Raw genomic sequence first — 11373 nt, forward strand, 5'->3', positions numbered from 1 at the left:
TACAGAAACTGAACATTTGATCCAGCAAACACTGTCACAATGCAACCACTCAGACTGGAACTATTAGCATAGCTGGGCTTTTAAAGTATGGCTTAGAGGGAATCAGTCAACTGCTGTGCCATGTACAATTCGTAGAAGAGGAACAAAAATAGCAATCTACCTGATACAGATTGCTGGAAAGCAATCTTAGATCTCTAACACTAAGGAACGCCAAACAACTACTGAAATACTTGGCTTTATATCCACTGGAGCTGGCTGTTGCTGTTACTTAAAAGTGCTGGAGTTCCTCTTAGGCTGATTATTGAGGAACATCTTTTGCAGTGCTTGGCCTCTCCAAAAACTCATTGCATACTACTAAGTACTAAGTAAACAGAAGCCATAGATCATTTACTTGATGAATGCTCTGACATCTGATTAAATGCAACATAAATGACATATACACAACCTGTTTCCTTTCACCTCTTCACTTATATAAAAATTTATAACTAATGTCCTTAGTTGTAAAGTTACTGAGTGACAGTATAGACAGATATATAGCTGAAGGACATTGTGTGTAAGCTGGTATAGAATCATTTAAGGCAATTAAATAATGACAGTTTATATTCTCTATCTGGTCATCTTGAGTTGCAAGCACAATTCTTAAGCTATTTAAAATAGATGATGTTCTTAGATTGCAATCGAATTCATCTGACAGCACTGGTACCCTGTTTAACCACAAGCTCCATCTACCTTCCGCACAAATACTACTCAGACATAATATTAATTTAATTATTAAAATAATATTTTGACAAACTACTTGTTTTTATAGGATAGTAAGATTATCAAATTTGAAAGACAACTAAGATTAATTAAGTTGATTCCTTTCAAGGAAGGAATGCAATTTCATTACTTAAAGAAACACCCTTTAAATTATCTGAAAACTAATAGAGTTTTGAAAATAGACTCAGACCTTCAATGCAATCAGTGAGATCTCATAATTACCCAAAAAGTGGGAAAAAAGTGAGAAAAACATGAAAACAGAAGGACTTAAAAGCAATACGATAGGTTTGTACTTTAATACCTGAAATAACTAAAAGTTTAAAAAACAATAGAAAAGATCATGCCAATTCTGACAATAATGGCTTTGAATATTTCAGCCATGCTTTGTGATGATATTGCAAGTATATAAAATTAATTAATTAAATAAATAAAACATAAATAAATAGGAAAAAACCCCACAGATTTAATCTAGAAGAGGAGAGCTCCTTCCACAGATTTACAATGGTATTTGCTCTTTATATGATCTCTATGATGTGACAACTTTCAGAGGAATCCAGTTCTGAAACACTTCTGGTAATGTATTATTTTAATATCTCCTGGAGAAAAAACAAATGGGACGGAAAAAAAAAATATATGGAAAGGAATTAAATATTTGTCATCCCATATGTTAGTAATTTATGAAGGATTCTTATAAAATATATATTTTTTAATTATTGCTATAGAAACAACACAGGAGGAACTGGAATGCTAGGAACACAGTAAAGCAGTAAGATTAGTAGACGTGAACAAAATTAATCTTAGCAAGCCAAAAGTTGAAATGTTATAGGGGCAGGATGGGGAAGGACAGGGAAGTTGAGGATGCCATGAAAAAAAAAAGTCTTGTGGTCAGAATGGAAGGTAACTTTGGACTCCTTCCAGCTATAGGATGCAATGCAACTGAAACCACAAAGAACATTGTACTAGAAAAGAGTTAATTCCATCAACTGACTGATTTTCCAATAAAATATAACTAAATCACACAAAAAAATAAAAGATTGAATTTCTGACTGCTATCATACTGTATTGCCCAATTATGTATCTGGCATATGCCAGATAGCTGGGTTTGCTTTTCAAAATGGGAAGATAGTGAAATTTTCTCCAGACTACTATTAGACATTTGCTATCATGGAATTTGGAAAGACAAACTCTCTTAGTCAAGTCAAACCCTCTTATGAAGCCAAAGTCTTCTCTTAAATCTGCATTTAGGTCATCAGACTTATGGAAGGTTAAAGGGAAACAGGTACATCGTTATTTCTTCTTAATACAAAATGCAGTACAACACAAAATATGCCTTTCTGCTTTCCTCAGATACCCAAATTCTTCTTCCAGTGTCATGTATTTCAAAAACAAATTTCACAAAATTCATGGGTTCATAAAAAAAAAAAAAAAAAAAAAAAGATCACAGTGGTTTCCTACCAGTCCAATGTTTTTATCAATTTTTTAAGTCCCCTTAGGTAGTCAGCAACATACATCCTTGATATCAATGTGGTTTTAGTAACAATCCCGGCAAAATGAAACCTTTTCTCTCACATTGCAAAATGAGAAACACTTCAACTAAACACAGCCCGGGCCTGTTGCCACCAAAGCAAATATGACTTTCATTACTTTTGAAAAGACTGGACTCTTTCACAACAAAAGTATTCACATCACCTTTAGTCAAAGCTCTTGACGCAGAAGAATTAAACTGACCCAGAAGATGAAAAGAGTGAAGAAGGAGATCTAAGACTGAAGTTCCAAAATCTTTTTATAGAGTAAAACCTTTCCCCTAGAGTCTCTCTAAATAATCCATTCCACCAAATTATTTATAAAGGCACATGACAGAATATCTGACAAAATCTCGTGGTAAGAGCATGTGTGAGACATCTTTAAGATGTTTGGTCTGCTCATCCTGCTTTGTCATTCTTTCTAGACTCTCTTGGCCTTCTTGCTATCTGTCTGCCAAAGCTCTGCACCACACCATCTGCATGCCAGACTCCTCCAACCGCGACGAGCCACAAACAGCAAAGGACTGCAAGTTCTCCAGTGAGTGTGCTAAGGCACTGTTCTTCTGATGACCTTCTTTAATGAGTTGCTCCCGGAATTTTTTTTTTTTTTTAAACAAGGCAATGAAATCATAATGTTGTTCACATAACTGGATTGAAGAACATTTCTCTTCTGGGAAACTGCTATTTTACTCTTTTGTTGGGCAAGAAAAAAGGAGGAGAAGTTGGATACTGAAAAGAGCTTGACCTATTTATCACATCCTCAGTTTCTAGAGGTCACAGACAAAAGAATGAGTGGCTAGGTTTCTAACTTGGTTATAAAGGCTAATTTTCTATGTGATAAAAAAAAACTTTTCAATATACTAAAAATTCTGTAAGAATTCTGGCATTTGTCTATACCTTCAGAAGTTTTTTCAGTAAATCTTATAGAAACTAATCAACAGACTAAACCTAGACATGCAAAGCCAAGAACAGCCATTCAAAAGCGAGAGTTGACTCAGATGTCATTACAACCACCCGCCACAATGTCAGGCCAAATAAGATTGGTACAGTTCATGGAGGGAGAAGTTACCAATAACCAAGCTGTGTGCTATAAGCCAACATGTGAGGTACTTCAGAGAAGGGAACTGAATACAGCATCTGCTGCAGCACAAAGTAGAAGATACCTAAACATACCTGGCTGCAGAGCAGGTCAGCCATTTTTAACACCCATATCACCACACAAGGTCTTTCCAAAGCGCAAAAAACAAACTAGTAACTTCAAAAAGTCTCACAAATGCTTTTTGTATGCAGAAAGATGATGATCCCGGAATCTTGTGTACACTGCTAGCAGTTAATCTCACTAGAATAAAAAAGGTAACTGCAGTCTACTCACTATATGACTTAGCACTAAGCCATCCTGGAGCAAGGAGGCAGTAGAAGGAAAGGAATGGCTTCGAGAACATTAGTGTGAAAAGGACTCTTAAGATGCATAAAAAGAAGCAGTCACCAAAAATAGGTTTGTTATTTATACTCAAATTTTTATGATATGGTCATTCACAGGGGAAGTCCAGGTCCTACAGACAATTATTAGGATATTTCCTTTCACAGTTACAACCTTCAGTTACAAGAAGTTCATCAGTGATTATTCATGCATCTGGAATCCCAAATATACATCTATATATAACATGGATAAGTCATGGCATGATGCATTCTAAACAGATGAGTCAACATATTCAACAGCTTAAACAACACATGGGGAAAGATGTTCCTGTTCATTTCTGACTAACATTAGTCAGTACTAATAAGCAGAACCAAGGGAAAGATGTTTGTGACAATTCACTGCCTTGTTGTTTTATTTATTTATTAAGCAAAGGTTTCTTGAGTTCATGTTGTCTGCACACTACTTTAGCCTCCGTACAGGATTTCTTGAGGTTTTGGATTTTGTTTCTTTAAAATCACAGCTGTAATAATCCAGACCCTGGAAATCACTAGGTCATGTGACCATGTCTATCAATTAAATAAAGAGAATATTCTACTAAAGAAAGCTGCAAAAAAAAAGACGCTATTTATCACAGCATTTTACTACTATTAAGCTATATTATAATAAACCACTATGAACTTTTTCACCAAGTAGCTCCACATTAGCAACATTATGGAAACAACAAAGATACCTAGTGAAAAAATTAGTAGATTTTGTACACCATGCTACTCTTCTGAAATACATAAAGTGTAGGAATAGATTATTAGAGAACAAAATATAAATGCAGTCTGAAGATTATAATTTTCAGTAGAAACTTAGCTCTTCATCATGTCACAGCTATATGACAGAAGCACGTTTTGCTCAAATCAAGGTTGATAAAGGCAGATATTTTAAAACTTAGAATGGTCAGTCAAAATTTTTTACTACTTAAGGTCATACTGCATTGTGAGCTGCTGTACACTGCTACACTTGAGGTCTTTGAAGTTGTGTTCAATTAACAACTGAATTATATTATTAGGATGTTTGGTAAGATTTCTGTTTTAAGAGGGCAGCTTCCCAGCAAAGTTAAATGGTAAAATATCAATAAAACTGTTAAACAATGCAGCAGTGCTACCCAGAGGATAATTTTACTTTATTTAGTCACTAGTATTGATATCATACAACAGTAAATTTTCATCTCTGTGTCAGATAAGTGATTCAGTATGACTTTGATTAAATATACAATACCACCCAAACTGATTCAAACAGGATTGGGTACTAGCTGGAGTATTGTGTTAATCAGGAGTTCTTTTCTGGATCAGACCTTAACATAGAATGACAAACATCTAAGTAATCGCAAAACGGGTTTCTTAATCTTAATACACAAATGCTGTCAAACTGCTTCATGGCAGTACTCTTCCCTCAGCAAGCAATGGGTCAGAACACCAGCACATGTTTCAGTCTTCCCTACACAAAGTCTGATCACTTCCTCCAAGCTGCAGAACTAGATCATTCTCTCCCACTGACCCTACTATGGAAAGACCAACTTCCAGCAGGCAATAGGAGCACTTGGGCTTTAATTTTTCAAACCACCAAGCAAGATTTTCTGCGGCTCGTCTGTCAACACACTTATTCCTCTGACATTTAGGGTGACAAATGTGGTGGCCGAGAACTTACCACAGTCTATTTCCACTGCTAGTACATTAATTTGGCTCCAGCTAAAACAGTTAAATCCAAAGGACTCCACAACTAATATTTTCTTCTCTTTTGAATGAGTAATCTCTTACTTAATTGATTGTTAATAAAAGGTTCTAAAATACCAACACTGGAGACTGAAGCCCTCTCTAGACGCAGCATAGCAAGCCACAACTAAGGTTTACCCATGGCATCTTCTTGCATTTATCATCTCTAAGCAGACAACTTTTGCCTCTGGGGTAAGAGCAGAGTTCAGCAACTGTTTGGTCATTCCATTCTGATTCTGCCTTCTGTGTTCTTACTGACATGAAGAATACTTCCAGCTGATAACAGACTGAGAGCTAGGCATCGGTCAGTTTATTAGCTCAGCTTCAGAAAGAAAAAAAAACCTTTAAGAGGTCAGACTGCAGTAATACAGGGTTTAACTAACTCATTTGGAAAACAACACAAAACTGAGGGAAAAGGAAATGCAGCTGCTACTTATAAGCAGTCATCAAACCGTTACTGTTGTCCTTTTACTCTTGCCAGTTTCTCAGTCACTAATCATTTCTGATCCAGTACAGCAGCTGTAATACTCTATATAAATGCATTATTGCTCTAGGGAGATATCCTGTTTGGGAGAACACTAACTTAAATAATCTTTTTAGGTTTTCTTTTTGTTATCTTACTGCTGATGATTTACAGATTTCACAGGAAGTCTTCTATCAGCCAAGGCATGACTGCACAACCAAAGAATCTCCATATTTCAAGGAAATATGTAGGCCAATTGTTTGTTGGAAAATGTACAGATGTAATCTGGGAATGCTCAAAGATTCAATGATGGGTTATCTTTTTTTTTTTTTTGTGATGCTTTTCTACAAATATTCTGCTTCCACCGGAACTATGGCCTTATATGTAGAAACATGGGCTGTAACTTCCTATGACGTACATGTTACCATACATGCTTTCCCTTTAACTCATCAAGTTTTCCAGGCTGCTATCCACTCTCTGATGAAAGGAATGTCACCATTTGTACTACACTAATTCATTCCTGTGCTCAAGACGTCACCAAATTTTACACCTCCATAGGCTAACACTTCACTGTGTACTGCAGGGCAAATATTACCATGGATTTTGGCCAGGAGAAAGAATTTTTCTTTTTTTTCTTCTTCTTATTTTTTTTAAGAGTTTGTGGGGGTTTTTTATGTCTTCACTACATTTTTAAATATGCTGTCCCAGAGTATATGTGTCATAGAAGGATTATTCTTGACTATTCTACTCATTAAATCATGAAGCAAGGAAGCTCAGGATACTTCTGTCAGGGTGACCAAATTACTTTAGAACGGAACAAATTACAGAAACCCTCAAAAATAAAATCAAGAGCTTGAAATTTATAACAGTCTATTATATTTTCCTAGCTCGTTATCATTTTAAATGCAGTATTTCATCATATTCTGCTTTGATAAATATTAAGAAGCACATTCTAATAATTTGTTGCAGTGGTCTGCCTTTCACTGCAATGCAAAAACAACCGACCCATGCTGAACATTCATCTACTATGCAACTGGTATCTACTTTAAAAGACAAAGAAACTAAATAAGTAACCTCTACACCTTTATTACAGTATGATACCTAAGCTGTTCAACACAGCAGGAGCAAACAGTGCTAAAGTTATGGATTTCAAAACCACACCGGAATGTTGCTATGCTAATTGAAATCAAACTGGAAATCTGAACCTATGAAAGAGACATTTACATATGAGAAACAAGGTAAACTAGTGGCAAATTCCACTAGTGAATTAGACAACAGAACACACACAAAAATAATTTCACTACTGCTGGTTCACATCATAAGCTGACACTCTTAAATCATTACCCAAGTATATTCCTTCCAGTTTGTTTCCCCTCCAGACAGGATTCTTACCAGTTCTCCTTCTGCCTTCTAATTATCTGTTTTCCTTTCCAGGCTACCACGTCCATGGCCAGACTACAGGTTTTGTTTATTTAGTGTAGGGTATTGGCAGTTCTTGAACAAATAGATCAAGCAAACAATCCTTCACGATTCAGCTCTTTGACTTGTGTACTTTGTTAAATCACTGTTCTGTAACCTGATTTTCTATTCATTGCTATGACTTCTACTGGTTACTTTATTCCACATTAGCAAGATAAAACAAAAGAACAGGTAAAATTTCATAACACCTCTGTTATGCTAAAAAGAGTGAAGTATTGCAGCCTCTCAAGTGCTGAGAATGAACTGTGAAAACATAATGCCCAGTAATTACATCTGCAAGTCTACCACAGCTTCATTAAGCAGAAAAGAGAAAGGCAGTTCCTCTGATTACAAACAGGTAGGAAGGAAGAAAATACAGCTTTGATTTTTTTCCTGATAGTGAAGGAAGCACTAGTCCATGCAACAAACCAATCTCTCTATCTGGTCCTGTCGTTCGTCAGATGCAATGAAGACAAAGTAAAGAAATTCAAAGTATCAAAATATATACTGTTCTACTGCACATGTGATTGTTTGTTAAGTAATAATTATTATCAAGTAATAATAGTTATTACTTATTGTCACAATTCTTTCTGTTCTCAGTACCTCTCTTCCTGACTGCATTTCAGAGACGAAAGAATCCCAGGGTGAAGGCTAGTTCAGCTTACCCCTTAACTTCACACAGAGAGAAAACAGCTGCTGCAGATTTAACCTAATAATACCACCACCACCATTTCACAGAGTTCTGGCTTCATTATTTATAAGGATAGTATTAGTTTATTTGTATTAAAAACCTATTACAAGAGTAGAAGATCAAGGAGAAGCAATTAATAAGGTATAAATCTTGTTTACTGAAGCTGCTGTAATTAAATAATGTAAGATTTCACTCTCCAATTTAAACAGATATGAATGCCATCATGTGAAAAAACATGACTACAAATGAACTCAGAAACAAAAGGTTACAAATAAGCTGTGGAGTAGAAAAGCATGTAAATATTTAAAATTAATCCTTCATTGCATTTTCTTTTTGCTCATCTCTGTCTGAACATTATGACTGCTGTTCATAACATTATGAACAATACTACATAATCATTACATTAAAGCAAACACTGTATATTCAAGACAAATGTCAGAGTCTTATTCAGTACTAGCAAGTGCAGTATTACAACAGCAATGTGTCCATACTATTTGGACTTTCACTACTACCTTCAGATTCAAGTAGTAACAAAGCAAAGCCAAGACCTTCTTTGTCTTCAAATCTAGGATTTACTTCTCTGCCTGATTTATACAGGTCGATTTGGTAATTTTTAAGCAGGCCACAAGAAAGCCAATAAGAAAGAGGCAATAATTCGTAATGTTTTTAACTTATTTTTCTTGTTGTTTTCATAACATATTCCAAGATCAAATGTTTTTTCTTTTTTTCCTCTTTTGCGATTAAACCACTTTTAAAATGGAAATATCAATCATATTATGAAAGTTTTCAGACTTTATTTTTTAAAGAAATCCCTCCTTGGACTTTCATTTTCATTTAAAACCATTTTATTTCAAAAGGTTATGCATATATCTGTAAATAACTGCCACTGAAGACTGGCAGGTTCTAGGAGGAGCTCTACCTAACCACAGTTGGAGGTTACTAGGGAGTTTCATCAGATTTGTTCTTACAATCCCAGAAACACGTGAGTTTGTCATTACAAGTCCCTATTGCTTTGTCTTTCTTCCTTCTCTCTATCTACAGAGAGTGATGTAAACATAAGTCCAGTAAGAGAAAAATGATCATTAAAAGTACGTGAGAGGGTACCTTAGAATCATAGAATAGAATCATAGAATCAGATGGTCTCTTTAGGGGCAGCAGCCATTCTGCTCTTTGCTCCGTGATTGAGAGAGAATATCTAAGACAGAAAATCATACAAGAGTATCTTGGAAATACAGCTCAACTTGATCACACTCTGTGGGCTCATCTCCTGTAAAATCAATCTGATAAAAGATTCATGATTAAGAATCCAAAATAAAAAGCCATCAGCAGCTAAGATTCATATTGGTCCTACAGGGAGCCACAAATACTCTTTGTATTCCAAGTTACTCACTCCTAACACTGTGCTATACACCCGTGGATTCACAGCCAAACATGCACAGGTATAGACAACATTAGGGTCCAAAGTTTATTACCAGAATGTTACTGTTTTCTTCTAAAGTAGCTTGCTGTTCCTGCCCCTCCCAGAGTCCATGTTCAAACAAGGACTGGGACTTCTTGCTCCATACACCTACCTGAAAAGCAGATAGCAGTTGTTTTCAGCTCTGCTGAGCCCTTAGCAGGGTATGTGGCAGAACTTAGACTAGTTGTACCTGCAAGCAGTAACAGGTCAGGCAGCTGCTCCCTGATAACTATAGTTGTGAGACACGTACCCTGCAGTTACTGTATCCCAGCTCCAGAACAGCACCAGACATAAAAGTCCCATGACTTTCCCGCTTTGTTCAATTATTTGGGCTGACTGCAACTGCTTAGATTCCTCCACTTTTACACAGAAGTCCACCTCCCTCCTACCATGAGAGTCACACAACAAATTTCTCTTTCACAAGCAGTGAACACAAGGGATAAGCAAAGCTACTGCAATGGCTCAGTGAAAGCATCACTGCAACTTTTCCACTGACCCTGTGCTGTCGGATGGGGCCTCAGAAGACAGAGTTGTTCTTGGAGACTTCCAAGTGTGGCTACGCTTCCCCTTTCCCTCAGAAACAAGGTCCCACTCCAGCTTACCCAGAGAGGCTCTTCTGAGCACTGGCTGTTCTCCTTACTGAAGGCAGTACCTCATCCCTCAAAGCACCACCACAACTGCTCCCATCAGACTCAGCTCCCTTCTGCTCCCCAGCAACCAGCTGAGGACTCTTAAGGCTCACCACTTAGCCCTTCCCTTGGCACTCACTGCACACACATCACCTGTGCAACAGCCAGCCACAAAAATTTAGTCAGAATCTAGAGCTTATGTGAAATCATCAGAATTTATTAATTTCTGTCATTTCTGTCTTTGGTATAGGAAACTAGCCATAAATCAGGAACAATTTTCTCCCTGATGTGATTTCTCCCTATGTATAATTTTATATAATAAAAAGATTACTTGGGCAAAATTTGTGTAAGCCACAAAAAAAAAAAAAAAAGAATAAATTATAAAAAGTAGAGATCAGTAGCAATCAAGGCCCACAACTAGGCCAATGAATGCAATCTGTTCTGCATTCGTTGTATTAAACCATGGGAAAAAGCCATTTTCACCATCCCCGAGGACATAAGGTGCCCTGGGGTAGAATGAGGGGAAGACTAAGGGAATTGTTAGAACTAAGAAGGATTTTTAAATGTATTTGCATCTGTACCCATTAGAGAGATGATCTTTTGTTTCCCCAAAATTACTTAATATATCATAGATATTGACATTTAGTACAGCACTCCTGTTCTTGGGGCACTCTGTAACTTAAGGTAGGGTTTTGCAGTCTAGATTGCTTATTTTGTTTCCTGTCCTGCTGTTACTATGTGCACTACAGTGAAACAGACTTTTCTGGCCATGTTATATGCAATTCTGATGGAATGGCCTGAAGTTGTGTCAGGGAAGGGTTAGGATGGATATTAGAAAAAGATTCTTCACCCAGAGGGTGGTTCAGCACTGGAACAGGCTCCCCAGAGAAGTGGTCACAGCACCAAGCCTGACAGAGCTCAAGAAGCATTTGGATGATACTCTCAGGCACATGGGGATGGTGCTGTGCAGGGCCAGGAGTTGGACTGGATAATCCTTATGAGTTCCTTCTAACTCAGTGAATTCTATGAATCTAGGCTATGATTTTGCAACAACACAGCTTAAGCTTAGAATTTACACTCTAAGCTTAAGCAAGGACATACAGAAATAAATACCTTCTACAGATCTAACCTGTTTCTGTCTTAAGTTCTGCCCATGCACATAATATTTCAGTAAGCTTCTTGTAAGGAACCAGGGGATTTTAAAGCACACT

Source organism: Empidonax traillii, unplaced genomic scaffold (genome assembly GCF_003031625.1).
Source record: "Empidonax traillii isolate 1590-97213 ecotype Southwest subspecies unplaced genomic scaffold, ASM303162v1 scaffold487:size479533, whole genome shotgun sequence".
Taxonomy (NCBI): Eukaryota; Metazoa; Chordata; class Aves; order Passeriformes; family Tyrannidae; genus Empidonax; species Empidonax traillii.